The 13,383-nt window shown below is 39.0% G+C and overlaps 1 protein-coding gene across 1 annotated transcript in view; it reads right to left on the bottom strand.

The window, feature by feature from the left end:
* The window catches only part of NKAIN3 (sodium/potassium transporting ATPase interacting 3), a 710,683-nt gene that overhangs the window by 385,759 nt on the left and 311,541 nt on the right, over positions 1 to 13,383 (bottom strand). The window lies entirely within an intron of this gene.

Here is a 13,383-nt window from a genome sequence, read left to right as displayed (position 1 = left end):
TCCCCAAAGCATACAGTATATGGATTCATTCTATAAGTGGTTTTTTTTTTTTTCATTTTTTTGGCCAATCTTTTTCCTATGGAATAATTTTTGTTTCAGGTCTCAGAAACAAAACATGTTTTGTACAACACAGAATGATCACAAAAACCTGGTTATTTCCCATCCTTGTCCTTATTTTATTACCCACAAAGTACACTAAAACATAAAACATTCCTCCATTTACATCTTCTGCTTATCAATTTTCAGGTTTTGTCAGTCCAATAAAAAGTATGATGTTGAGGAGTTTCTTAGAGCTTTCCATTTTAGATGCCTTTATTATAAAAATAATCTTATTTATGTATTTTCATTTGAGCTTATAGAAGTTAGTTTGTTTCCTAGGTACAAAGCACGTTCTGAAAACTATTGTTTCTAATCTTTCCTTAATCTCCTGTATTTTATAAGTGGGCCTGTTTCTCTGCTCAGAATGTCATTCTGATGTTTTTCTACACTTCTGGCCTGCACCCACATGAGTTCTTGCCTTATTGGTTATATTTCAGTAGGAGTCACACTATTGTTTTTGTTTCACTGCTGAATCCCTCTTTTCCATTTTCTTTCTCTGTGGGACTTTCTAGGTCTCAGGACATGTATCTCCTTAGAAGCCCCCTTCACACAATAAAGCAAGCACCCTTGTCTCCTAGGACTATTTCTCTCATGCAAGGAAGCTCGATATATGCAAGTATAAAAGAGAAAGCCGTAAGGAACCATCCTGTTGGGGGAATTATTTCCTGGGATCCGTGGCCAGGATGAGAGAGCAGCGGTCCCCTTTGAGAGCCATGAAATCAATGAAAATCACAGCCTGTGCAGCATCTTTTCCCCAGGAGACTTTGCAGTGGCCGGCACAGAGACAGTCCATGGCTCTCCATTCGTCCCAGCACCAGAGAATCATTTCTCACTGCCCCTGGAAAAAAGAATGCTCTGTTGTCGCTGTCCTTGGCAAAGGACTCCAAAAGATGTTTCCTTGTGTGTGTCTGTGTTTGTGTGTGTGTGTGTGTGAATGAGTATGTAAATCTAAGCCTATCCTCGTTCTCATTCCAGTCCTGGCGAGGAGCCTGTACCCTCGCGCTGCTCAGCTCCATGTATATTTCGTCACATGATTGATACTCTGAGCAGTTGTAACCAGCTGTTTGCTCCCCACACGAACATTGCCTGCGCTGACTTTTCCCTCTGCCTGGGAGATCTTGAGTTTCCTCTCAGTGCTCTCGTACCTTTCCTGTGTTTACCCCAATGAAAGCTGCCTCTAGTTTTGCAGTCAAACCACAGTTCTTTCCATCCTAAAGTCGCAGCCTACTCCTTCTCCTCCTGCTTTGTCTTGTCTTGATGTAGCAATTCATTTTAAAAATTCGTGTGACCACTTTAGAGTGTCAGAGAAAAGCAGGATATTACTTACGAAACAAGACAAACAGGGACAGATAGAAGTAAATAAATAAATAAATAACCCCCAAAAGGTGTATGAGGAGGAGAGTGCAAAGGCTTTTTGAATTACTATTGAAACAAACAGATACTAACCGTACAACATGCACAGGCTTCTAACAGTGCTTCAACAGCAAACAAAACATGGTTGTATGCTATGCTTCCAAATAATAGTGTCAAAAATGTGTACATCCCACTTTTCTAAATTCCATCTGAATAAGACGAACAAATTACTACCCTGCCACTTGGCTCTCTGTTTCATATATTTATTTCTCAGTGACAACAATCCTATCAAATAAGTGCCACGGTTATAAAATTCTAGGCCTCTTACTTGATCAAAGAATAGGGAAGTGAGATGCTTCAAATTGGTCCTAGTATAATTCTAAGGCGAATTGTCAGCTATAAACTGTAATGATGATCATAACTAACCTCTAGTGACTATCTATCAAGTGCCAGGTACTTTTCCAAATAATCAATTTCTTTTGTTTCATTTCATTTTCATCACAACCTCATGAAGAATGTGCTGTTTTGGAGAGGGGACTTGAGGCTCATAACTTTGAGAAACTAGCTCGAGTTCCCAAAGATAGTAAGCCATGTTTGACCTTGTCGCACTTTGCTACTCTTGTTGTTAACCACAACTCCCTACTACGCTTTATGTTAATTAGAGAAGGGGCACCTGCATGGCTCGGTCGGTTAAGCATCCGACTTTGGCTCAGGTCATTATCTCACAATTCATGGGTTCAAGCCCCACGCCGGGCTCACTGCTGTCAGAGCAGAGCCTTCTTTAGATCCTCTGTCCCCCTCTCTCTCCACCCCTCCCATGCTCTCTCTCTCTCTCACAATATAAACATCTTTTAAGCACTATTTAGGGGCACTTGGGTGTCTCAGTCGGTTAAGCCTCTGACTTGGGCTCAGGTCTTCATCTCGCAGTTCGTGGGTTTGAGCCCCATGTCGGGCTTTGTGCTGACAGCTCAGAGCCTGGAGCAGACTTAGGATTCTGTGTCTCCCTGTCTCTCTGCCCATCCCCAACCCATGCGTGTGCGCCCGTGCGCGCTCTCTCTCAAAGATAAACATTGAAAGAAAAATTTAAAACACTATATTAGTTACAATGTTTGCTCATATCCTTTAGCAAAAATTTAAAAATTTAAATCAATGTGGGTTTTCATGGGTCCTTAGACTGCACCACCCCATGGAGCTCCTCACTAACAGTGCAACGTGAGGTGTGCCTCTGGAACTGGTCCACGCCAGAAGCCTGGAGGTACCATTTACTTCAATGAGACTATTCTCACTTTGAAGAACCAGATCTTTGTGGGCTTCCAACATTTTGCAAAGAGGCAAAATGAAATGGATTTGGTGAGAAAAGAGCAGCATTACTGAGGTGGTTGTCAAAAATCACCTGTGGGAGTTATGACACACATAGACATTCAAGGTTTACCAGCAGGCATTTGGTTTCAGCGAACTCAGAGTGGATCCCAGGATTCCTAATTTAACAAACGGACCAGATAGAAGAAAAGGGCTGATGGGGACAAGGTTTCTCTGGGCATGATGAAATATTTTAAAGTTAGGTTATGGTAATGGTTGCAAAGCTGTAAATATTCTAAAAAATGTTGAATTGTATTCTTTAAATGGGTGAACTAAAGAGCATGTAATTGGATCTCAATAAAGCAGTTAAAAAAAAGTCACGAGCAAAAATGATCACAGGGCTCACAAAGAACAGAGTTGGAATAGATCCTTTCTCTGAGCTGGACGTGTCATGTTTTTTTCACTTACTTTGAATAATTAAAGTACTTTATGACAAAGAGATTTCCAGAGGGACACATGGTCTCTGTTCTCTTTTTGGTCCTTTCTATCCTTTGTTCCTTCTTTCCATTTTGTATCTTTTTTTCCTGGAGAGGAGTGATATAGATGAGTATGTTTTACTATCTTCTCTAATGGCTTTTTACCTATGCCTTTTTTAAAAATTATTTTTATAATTGTTGCCCTAGGAATTTTAATATGCATTCTTAATTTAGCATGATCAACCGTGAATTAATATTATATGCTTTCACATACAATGTAAGACATTTTAATTGACTTTTAAAAAACGTAAGAGAGAAAATAATCTTTTACATGTATCCCTTTAAAACAATCCTTATGAAGGTTCTTTATTCCTTACTGTAGATCTGAATTTCCATCTGGCACCGTCTCCCTTCAGACTGAAAAACTCTCTTTAGCATTTTTGATAGTGTGAATCTGTCAGCAGCCATTTCTCTCACCTTTTGTTTATCTGACAATATTTTTTAGCCATAATTTTTCAAATATATTTTTACTGTATGCAGAATTCGAGGTTGACAGTATTTAGTTTTGCATTTGAGCACATCAAAGGTTTGGTTCTATTTTCTTTTTGTCTTGCTTTTTTTATATATTGTCATATTTACTATTATTCCTCTGTAGGTATTGGCCTTTTTTCTGGCTGTAAGATCATGAGGTCTTTTTCCATTTTCCATCCCAGCTCCCAGCTTCTGCCTACTTAGTAAAATTCTCAAAGAGGGAATTACTAGACAAAGAGGATTACTTTTGTGTTTGGGGTGGCAGGAGATTCAAACACAGATTTGCCCAGCATGTGCTGGTTTGCACGAGTCAGAGCAAAGACTGTCCTTCTCTAGCTGGTGATCTCCTCCAACCTCTAGGAACACAGCCTAGAATCTGGCCTCACCTCCAACTGCTTGTCCCTCGAGGGTTTTCTTTAAAATGCATTTGTACCCGCAATTCTTCAAGATATTTAAGAAAAACTATGGTTGCTTTTGTTTGTATGTTGCCTGGTCATTTCTGATTTTTATCACATGAATGGACATCTTGCACATCCTTCTTCCAGTTTGGATACCGGAACTCCTTTCTGTTTCTAAGGGGCTTAAGACCTGACTGAAGATATACAACAGAACTAGGCTGGAGATGTCAGTGATAAGTGAATGATTAAGACAATTAATTTCCTAAGAGTTCAGAGTAGGAACTAGGGTTGCCAGATATAATACAGGACATCCAGTTAGACTTGAATTTCAGATATGCAAGGAATAAATTTTTAGTAAAAGTATACTCCAAATATTGCATAGGATACAGTTGTTTTGGAAAATATTCCTTGTTTACCTGAAATTCAAATTTAACTGGACACCCTATATGTTTCCAAAATTTGTCCCTAGGAGGCAAGGGGCCATTAGTAGGGAAAGAAGACTCTAGAAGCAAGTAAAAATTAAGTCAGGCTCTTAAGGCAGGACTGAGAGGTTCAAAAATTACCACAGAATGTGTATGCAGATAAGTCGTGGGAGAAATGATCAGAGAAATCTGTCAAGTTCAAAACCCTGGAGGATTCTGAATGCCAATCGGAAAAGAAGAATGGACTCTATTTTGCTGCCAAAGATGAATAAGAAAGACTCTCAGTAAGTCTCTCATTTTTGACCTCTTTAAAGGTAACGGTGGCAATAAGAATCAATTTTATGGTATAGGTCTTCCATAGCAAAGCCCTTTTCAGATTTTATAGGGCTTTTTGCTTCAATAAGATCCCATTTTCCTTTTTATGTTTTTCCTTAGGTTTTACAGTCTTCCTTTGTTCAGGTATAAGAAATGATGATGGCTCTACCTTCAGGAATGTGAAGCAAATAAGACTTTCTATTTCTGCCGAATAAATGAAAATCCAGATCGTGCAGAAATTGACAAACGCCAAACAATAGACTTTTAGCTATGTTTACTTGAAGCAACTTGCTGTACTTCAGTGCACAATTACAAACCATCTTTCGAGCTCTTCAGAATCTCAGACCTGCCAAGAGCTAATTAACTGCTCTGACAGTGGGAAGATGTGGCAACATAAGGAACAGTTTCTGAATGACTGTAAGGTATTTAATTTGAATAAAAGAAGAATTAAAAAGCAGCAGTGAGCAGGAGTGGTAGCAGACAGAGAATGCTTGTGTTAAAGATTCTTATTTGATTTCAAAATCATCCACTGGAAATGTATACTGGGATGCACGTTTTAGAGTGTCAGACTGCCTTACGGAGCAGAGAGCAGTGACAGAAGCAGTGATCGGGAGTCTGTGTTGGCGCCACTCTCCCAGCAGAGACGGGCATGCCCTCCTGCAGCCCTGACCAGCAGTGGTCAGAAAATGAAGGAGGGTGTGGGGCACCTGGGTGGCTCAGTCGACTGAGTGTCCGACTTCAGCTCAGGTCATGATCTTGTGGTTTGTGAGTTCGAGCCCCACATCAGGCTCGCTGCTGTCAGCCTGTGAGCACAGAGCCCGCCTCAGATCCTCTGTCCCCCTCTGTCTGCCAATAATAGTTGGCAAAATAAATAAATAAATCTCTCTGCCAAAAATAAATAAGTATTTAAAAAAAGAAGAAGAAGAAGACCATGAATGAGGTTGCTCAGTGCTTAGCATCATGGTCAGACCAGCCAAGCTTCCTCTAACATTTAACTGAATCAAGGGACTGCTGTGTCCTGATTTGAGGAATACACACATAATCTAATTAATACCCTCATCGCTAATTTGCAGCTATTTTCAGTTCACTGTAACAATCTAACACTTCGCCCCAACCCTACTCCCTGGTCTGAGAAAGGGGCAGCAAAGATGGGATTTTTTTTCTTCGATCCCTCTGCAAGGGCCCTTCAGACAGGGCCAGCCTATTGGAAGTCTTCGGGCCGCTTCTCTTTGTCTCCTCCCTATTTACCCCCAGTTAACACTCACCTTATTGGTGGAGAGAAAAATAGCTTTTTAGGCGGTGCCAAGGACTTTCCTGCATTACTTCATTCAACTCTGATAAGAATATCATCCCGGGTAGGGTTAACTCCTATTGTTGAGATAAAGAAACTGGGTCTCGGAAAGCTTTCATATCTTGCCCATCATTCAAATTGAGGTGGGCTGACCCAACTGCATTGCTTCCCACCTTACCACACAGTCTCACCATATAGACTTGCCTGCCAGGTACATTCTTCAGCTCCAGTTTTCTTTGTAACCAATGCCTGACCCGGTTCTGATTTCATGTGGAATTAAAGACCCCTGTAATTCCCTTCCCACTCAGAGGTTGTAACTGAGTCCACTGAGTCATTCCAGGAAGGAGGCTGAATCCTCCTTATCAGGTCACATGTGAGTTAGCTCCCTGGACATCCAAGATTTCTAGGTGCTTCCCCTGATTCCAGCCCTCATCCTGAGTAAGTGAACGTAGAAAGTGCTATTTAAGTCCACAGCCATGTGAATCCTTCCGCTATGCGGGGATCTGATCATCTTTCACAGCTAGTTCCCCAACTCATAATGTGCCTCCTCTCAGAGGAGGTAGATGAGCGTATGCATAAAAGATTTTTTGCCAATAACTCTAATGGTTTTGTGGTACGCACACAATTTTCCCCTTCTAAACAATAGCCTGCAATGTTTCAAAGAACTTAATTTTAACAGAACTTGTGAAACATGGCAAGCATATTTAAAAGTATAAGAAAAATAAAATATCTGCATAATTATCACCAAGATTGAACAGATGTTAACATACTGCAATTTGTTCCAGATCATTTTTTAAAGAAATATGATGTTATAGATATTGCTAACATGTTATTTCTATCCCTATCCCTTCCCCCCAGAAGCTTCCTCTCCTGAAGTCGGTGTGGGTCATTTCCATGCAGGTTTTTGAACTTCTATAATATGAATAAATTCACCCGTAAGCAATACGCTTGTGAGTTTTAAAGATTTATATAATTGGAATCCAGCTGCACATATCTTTTTACAACTTGTTTTTCTCCTCCTTTTTATGGGTGTCTACCCTAGAGAAGCTAGATGAGCTGGTTCAAGGAGCTAACTCTAAGAATTTTCACTGAATCATTGTATGCTAGTAAAACAAAAAATGAAGACAACCTAATTGTTCCTCTCTTGTGCCATGTGTACATAAATGTGATTTATGTAATGGAACGTTGAAAATGCTATCCAGCAGTTAAAATGGATCAACAAGATCTACACATATTTACAGAACTTAAGTTCCCTTTTTAAAAAATGCAGTTAGCTAAGGAAAGCAATGAATATCAAGTGAGTTCTTACAATAGTAGGTTTCTGTTTGCTTCTTTTTAAGATGGATCCCTTGATAATATAAAACATTGAATGACTGAGTACATAAAGGTTCTTAGTGTTATCACTGGTGCGAGAAAACAACAAGCGTTTCAGTATTTTCTTCATCTAAATCTCTGGCCTGTCTTCGGCTCGTGTGCTGAATCCTGCAAGGCAGGTAGCAGAAAGATGCAGAATTTTGACACTAAATTAAGTCATCATGTTTGCAGACTCTCATTTGGTCCCTGCCATTGACTCTACTGGAAGCTCAGGATAAAGGAAGATATGTCTATCTTTCATTCTTAAAAAATTATTCCCATCTGCTATACTTGTGTGTGGCAATCAGAGCAGTGATGCTTTTCAGAGACTTGGTCTTTCTTGTTTCTGATTTTATCACATTAGTTCTTGAAGAGATTTTGGATACCACATTTGTATGCAGGCCAGAATCTCCAAATCGGCAGCTCTAACTACCACGGCGTTCGAACCGCCATATATAGATGGCAGTAAATTACTTTCGGTATTACCTCCAGCCTATTAAAGCTACAGTGGTATGAGAATAATGCATGTGTGCATATTGCTACCGTCAGTAGGTACCCAATCAATAAGACAATATTGCTCAGTATTTCAGCAGAGCAGAGGTCTGATAAGGTAATGGTAGCTTGGAATATGATAATACATTTAGTAAAACCTCTATTAGTGGAGAAGAGGCTGCTGTGAACGGGGATTGCTGCAAAGCATGCTGGGGCAGGCACAGCCCAGAACTGGAATTCTGCTAGAGAAACTTTGTCATGGTTGAACCTGGAAGGGAAGTGATGTGTGGGCCAGACAGTAAGTACTGAGCCAACCAGCTGAGTTGGTGAGGCCAAGCAGCAATTCTCTGACCTGCCGGAACAGGTCAGGTAATCCTGTGGTAGGCTTTTATTGTGCACTGCCATCTTCTTTCGTGAGTTTACCACAACACTAAAGTATGCAATTCTTTGCAAAATTATGCGATTAAGGGTTCTTTCCTCTGCCAGATGCTTAGCTGAATGCAAGGGACTGTGCCTGATGTGTCTGTTACATATCCACAATACCAAGCACAACTCCATGAACACACTTATTTAGTAAGAGAGTCGTAAAAATAGTTAAAGGGATACAAGGGGAAGTGTCTCAGTGTAGAGGTCCTATTGGGCACCAGTCCTGCCTGATAAGGCGGGTCTTCTCTGTGTCCCCACCCTACCCGTGACCAACCCTGCAGGAGCCATACGTCAGTAATTCCAGAGCAAAAAACAGGAGCTCAGAGCACAGGTCTGGATTCAGGTCATTTGGTTCATATTCAACTCTATTATTCACCTGCCATGTGATTTTAAGCAAGTTACTTAACTTCCCTAAGCCTCCGCTTTCCCATTTGTAAAATAAATAACGGATTCATGCATTGTTTTCAAGGATGACATAATTCAGGCATGGCTTAGCATACAGTACTTGCTCAAAACATGATTTCTATTAGGACCATTATTAGTCAAGATTAGAATCCATTAAGCAGAACTCAGGACTTTTAAGGACATAAGAAAAGGAGAGTAGTAGCCATATATTTACTATAAATTTATTGAGACTGAATCACAACAAAAGAGAAATCAGTGTGGGTAAATAGTGGATTTAGCTTATTTTTCACTTTTAGCAAACGGTTTTCACCCCATTGAGAGAAACTGTGCAAACCCAGTGACCTTAAAAAGAATCACTGGAAACTGGATCCTGTCCTGGAATTGCCAATATATGGCACAGGTGTATCATTTCTGAACCTTGTCCCTGGCCAACCTCAAGGAGTAATCTGTGTTCTTCCCAGGGAGCCCATATATGGCCTCAAGACATGTCTTAATTTAGTGCAGCAGCCTTTTCTAACCAATTTCTTTCGGCACAAAGAGAGGACCAATTTGCCCTCCAGATCTAGATTAATCCCTTAGTATTTAAATGAGAAAACTGAGGCCTCATGAGGCCAAACCACCTTCCTCTTAAAATCTCAGAGCCAGCTCTCGTACCTCTCCTGGTGCATTATTCCCCTACTCAGGGCATGATCCTCATTTCTATTTGGTTAACATTGCTACACAAAATACATTTAGATAAAATATCCAATACTAAATAAATTTTTCAAATGATCTTTCTTGAAGTCACGCTACTAGCTGTCCATAGACGTAAGACTCTGGGCAAATAATAAGTACTTGTGGCAAACCCACTGGGCATGGCAACAAAGAAAAAAATGGGGAAAATGTAGAGTAAGCTCAAAAATAAAAACTTTTTCAATGGAGGAGACCTAATATTTGAACATCACAGTGACTCTCCTTGATGTAAAGAAAGTCACAGAGAGGTAAGACATAAACACAACCTACTTTAGCAGCTTTTAAGAGAGATCTGGACCGTAAAAATCATCTTCCCTCAGCCTTGTAAATTCTCAAAAGTAAAAATAATACTTAATGAAACGGCTAATGCTTTATTGCTTTACATGCTCCCATATTGATGGCATTTGACTTTTGTGTCAAATACAAGTGTAATTACATACACTGATCAAAAAGAAGCACTAATTGGGGCGCTTGGGTGGCTCAGTCAATTGAGCATCTGACTTCGGCTCAGGTCATGATCTCTCAGTTTGTGAGTTCGAGCCCCTTGTCAGGTTCTATGCTAATAGCTCAGAGCCTGGAAACTGCTTCAGATTCTGTGTCTCCCATTCTCTCTCTGCCCCTTCCCGCCCCCCCAAAATAAATAAACATTAAAAAAATTAAAAAATAGAAGCACTGTTTTTCAAGGTGTTTCAAGATTATTAAACTAGTTACAGGGTTTAGTATGTGTGTATCTTTGTTCTCATAAGGTTGCTGATCATGGCTGTTATTTCTTTGCTACAAAATCATTGTTAGGAATCCTCCAATGTTTTCTTTTCTAGGGACATACATGATCTATTCGTTTGGTACCCTTTTTAAGAAACACATGAAAGTAATATGACTAAAGCTTTGACTAAACTTCTGTCTTATGGGGGCTAGGAGGTGAGGGAGCAAGAACCAGCTTTCCAGACAGAAGCAACAAGAACAAGTGCCAACGTCCTGGGGCAGGAATGTGTTAGGCACCTTTTAGGAATGAAAATGCATCTCCTGTAACTGCTGCACAGTTGAGCTGGAGAGCAAGGAAATAACGGAAGGTAGAGGTCAGAGCTAGGTCAGATAGGGTTTTAAAGGCTTTGGCTAAAAGTTGGATTTGAATTTAAGCCCCATGGGGAATCACTGATGGAGCAAAGCAGACAAATACATACTTCCGTTAACCTTTTTAAATGATGATATCGTTTTCCTTTGAGTTAGTGTTACTTAAGCAAGTAACTTAAATAGATTCAGGACAGGGACTGTTTCTGTTTCTCTGACACCTCCACACTGTCCAGTTCGTAACAAGCTGAGAATAAATGTTTACTAAATAAATAAGATCAAATGGCTTATTGTATGAAGACATGAATACAGCAAAAACTGTCAATGTGGAGAGAATTCAAAACACATACTGAAACAATTCTGGCCACATCTAAGTCTGAGTGAACAGGAAAAAGACTTTAAAATACTATGCGTTGATGATTTATTTTTGTAGATATAATTAGTTCCTGGATTTTTTTTTCCTTCTTCAAAAGTTTGTTTATTCTGTAGTTGTTGTGTTAATATTCTTGTTTTATTTAAGTATTTTCTTGCTAATTAGCATGCATTTATGTAGCCAGGATAATTAGGTTGAATTACATCAATTTGGAGAGGTTAAATTTTAGTAATTATACATTTGCAATTTACAATTAGAGTATAAATCTGATGATAGTATACTACTTTCAATGTGTGTGATAATGGCAATTTAAGAAAGACGTTGTAAGCTTAGAATTCTGGATACCACTCACATAAGCAATCCATTTAGTCTATAAAAATGTTTGAGTTGAATATTCTAAAAAAGGAAAGCTGTGACTTGATACTTTCCCGTTTTATAGCTGAAAACACTATATTGTATCAGTCTTCAAAATGTTTTCCAAATAGGCAGAAAACCATTTCGGAAACTGCATTAGAAAACAGAAATTCCTTCTACACACTAAAGCCAGGATGTTGAAATATCCATTCCGTCTTCACATATGAATTACCATGCCAGGTGTTCTCGCAAACCAATTGTACTCTGCACTATTAAATAGCTTTGTGATAGATAATTCACAGGTATATTTCTGTTTCAGGGTGTAAATAACTAAATTATATACTTGGGCATGTGAAATATCACTGATGCCAAGATTCTACTCTGACACTTTTCAGAGTCAGCAATACATAAGTGGAAAGTTTCATTGGTAATAAACAAAAGGTTTGCTTTCCAAAAATAGTTATACCTGAAGATTCTCCTGATTCATCGGGGGGGGGCTTTATCATATTAGAAGATTTAGCATATCATTAAGACATATCTGTGAACATCTTCAAACAGAATATTCTTTTGTTCTGTTAGCACACAGCCCGAAGTGGGCTCGAACCCATGAACCGTAAAATCGTGACGTGAGCTGAAGTTGGACCCTCAACCAAATGAGCCACCCAGGTGCCCCTTCAAACAGAATATTCTAACGAGCATTTAAGATATGATATACTCTTGGGGCGCCTGGGTGGCTCAGTCAGTTAATTGTCTGACTGCAGCTCAGGTCACGATCTCATGGTTTGTGAGTTTGAGCCCGGTGATGGGCTCTGTGCTGACAGTTCAGAGCCCGGAGCCTGCTTCACATTCTGTGTCTCCCTTTCTCTCTGCCCCTCCCCTGCTCAAGCTCTGTCTCTCTCTCTCTCAAAAATGAATAAACATCAAAAAAAAAAAAGATATACTCTTTAGCATTACACTTCTAACAAGCATTAAAATGGACCAAAAAAAAAAAAAGAAAAAAGAAAAAATGAAGGCCCACATATTGATTGATTTTTTTAAAAAGGTTATTTTATGAATCACATAATAACTACTCTCTTTTTGACTTGATTCTGTGTGAATCCAAATACACACCTACATTTATATTTATGCCTAGAGAGATTATAAATCAATAATTATTCAGTAAAATATGCTATTATCAAGAGTAATCTACTGACTCCATGACCTAAGAGAAATTGAGGGATACACCAGCTTTCTGAGTTTTAATATGAGAAAACTTTCTAAACTCTTTACCTTTAATTTAATTATTTTTGAATAAACTTAATTTTGGAATAACTGAAGATTTACAGGAAGGTTGCAAAGATACTATAGAGAGTTCCCATATATCCCTCACTCAGTTTTCCCCATTGCTAATATCTTACTTGTCCTGGAATCTGGAGATGTATATCTACAAATACACACATGGCTCAGGAAAGAGTGTATATAAAATTAAGCACTCAGGGACAAAGATTCAGTTTTAAGGGTAAGGAAAATGAGCAAATTTCCAAGTGTTAATATAGGTTTCCATTTAGATATCACAAAATTCAATCTAAGGGCTCAAGTTTCAATAACAAATATGCATTCAACAGACCCTTGGTGCATTCTAGGCTATCTCTACTAACTTCTATAACAGAACTTACAAAGCACTGAGTTACAATATTATCACATGGAACATAACAGGGCTTTTGTAGCTATGTGTTGCAAGATGAATCACATTGATTTTCAACATTTTCCAAGGGAGCATCAACACTAATTGCTAATAAGCCTTATGTTGCGCCTAAAATAGATTCAAAATTTGCTGGATTCTATTAAACTAAGTTTTAATGGACCAAACTTACTTTCACCGCACATTTTGTTTTTCCTACCTATACAGGAACATTTATTACCTTTGAGTAGAATCACAAAAATGAATAGAAATGTCAGTCCTCCCTTTAAGGAGCTCAAAATGTAAAAGACACAGAAAGGAAGAGCAAACAAGATT

This window comes from Panthera tigris, chromosome F2 (genome assembly GCF_018350195.1).
Source record: "Panthera tigris isolate Pti1 chromosome F2, P.tigris_Pti1_mat1.1, whole genome shotgun sequence".
In the NCBI taxonomy this organism is placed as follows: Eukaryota; Metazoa; Chordata; class Mammalia; order Carnivora; family Felidae; genus Panthera; species Panthera tigris.
Note: the sequence above shows the minus strand (reverse complement) of the source record. Positions and strands in the feature narration are given on the sequence as shown.